Source organism: Gadus macrocephalus, chromosome 10 (assembly GCF_031168955.1).
Source record: "Gadus macrocephalus chromosome 10, ASM3116895v1".
NCBI classification, from domain to species: Eukaryota; Metazoa; Chordata; class Actinopteri; order Gadiformes; family Gadidae; genus Gadus; species Gadus macrocephalus.
In genome coordinates this window covers 23,370,099-23,371,993 of record NC_082391.1, presented here as the reverse complement: position 1 = coordinate 23,371,993, position 1,895 = coordinate 23,370,099, and positions in this window count along the sequence as shown.

Below are 1,895 nucleotides of genomic sequence, written 5' to 3'. Positions count from 1 at the left end.
ATTTGATGTGCCCTTTCTATTTGAATATGGCACACCATCTGAATGGCTGTTCACTGACATTAATATAGCAGCTATCTCCTTATTTCAATGGAACACAGTGCGTTGGTATGAATGCCCTGTAGCCAAACACACACACACACACACACACACACACACACACACACACACACACACACACACACACACACACGCACATTGACTCACTGATGTGGCTGTTCGCCAGAGTAGACAACTGTCAGCTTATCGGGAGAAGTTGGGGTTAGGAGGAGCGTCTTGGGGGCGGTTTGCTGGAGGGCACATCAACAGATTCAGTCGGGGGGGAGGAGGGCATCACGGAGATGTGAATCCGTTAACAGAGTCAATGCATCAAGGTCTCCAGCAGCCGTCTGAACATACACTCGGAGTCGGACATTTGTGAAAAGACTAATTCATTACTAATCAAAAGGGATTCATTCGAGGCGCTCGGAGGAAACTTGATCACGATGTAAACAAACTTTTGACTCCGATTCAAAGGCGGCGCTTTCAATCACTCTGAGCAACAATCTCAGTGATGATACGAGAAGTCATGATTTATTTATTTGACTTTCTGCGCTTCGCAACAAATCCCTGGCTGTCAGGACTCCAAGCAGCAGCAGGTGCAGCTTTCCTTTCACAGTGGGGAAAGGAATTAACATATTGCCAAAAGAAAATATGCCGAGAACTTAGTGGCACCTCAGCCCATATATAGAAGTAAAGGAGCAGGAGAGCGCCAGAGGAAAACATCAGGAGAAGATTTAAGCCCGGGGAGAGGTCCGCTTGAAGGCTAACCACACACCCCACAGGTTGAGCACACCAAAGCTACGCTAGGTAGGACAGTGGCATGCTATGGTTGGGTCCAGCTGTCTGGAGCTCTGGGGGATCCTTAGGATCTACGATAGGCTCGTGGGACTGAAACAGAGTTTCAGTCCCACCGGCGCTCTGACAGGTTGTTGATAGGTTTATGCTAAGCATCATGATGCCCCCCCCCGCCCCCCAAGTCCCTCCCTGCCCCCCCCCTCCCTACTGCTGTCACATGTTTGATTAGTATTGCACCTGCGGGGCATCCGTTGTCAAATCTGAGCCGTAGCCTTGAGTTGGGGAGGGGGGGGTGGGGGGGGGCTTTAGTGGAGGATATGATCTGAGATGCTGCATGTCTTCCCTCTGCAGTCGGCATTGGGGGGGGGGGGGGGATGGTGGGCATTGTTGTGCACAACACCTGGGTATTGCATAATTCATAGCCCGAGAGCCCACGGACCTGTCACTGTAATAAGGCTCTCTGACTCTCTCTGTCCCGCTCTCTCTCTCTCTCTCTCTCTCTCTCTCTCTGTCCCGCTCTCTCTCTCTCTCTCCTCTCTCTCTCTCTCTCTCTCTCTCTCTCTCTCTCTCCTCTCTCTCTGTCTCTCTCTCTCTCTCTCTCTCTCTCTCTCTCTCTCTCTCTCTCTCTCTCTCTCTCTCTCTCTCTCTGTCCCGCTCTCTCTCTCTCTCTGTCTCTGTCTCTCTCTCTCTCTCTCTCTCTCTCTCTCTCTCTCTCTCTCTCTCTCTCTCTCTCTCTGTCCCTCTCTCTCTCTCTCTCTCTCTCTCTCTCTCTCTCTCTCTGTCCCGCTCTCTCTCTCTCTCTCTCTCTCTCTCTCTCTCTCCTCTCTCTGTCTCTCTCTCTCTCTCTCTCTCTCTCTCTCTCTCTCTCTCTCTCTCTCTCTCTCTCTCTCTCTCTCTCATCTCCCGCTCTCTCTCTCTCTCTCTCTCTCTCTCTCTCTCTCTCTCTCTCTCTCTCTCTCTCTCTCTCTCTTTCTCTCTCTCTCTGTCTGTCTCTCTCTCTCTCTCTCTCTCCCTCTCTCTCCTCCTCTCTCTCCTCTCTCTGAGTCTCCTCTCCCCCTCTC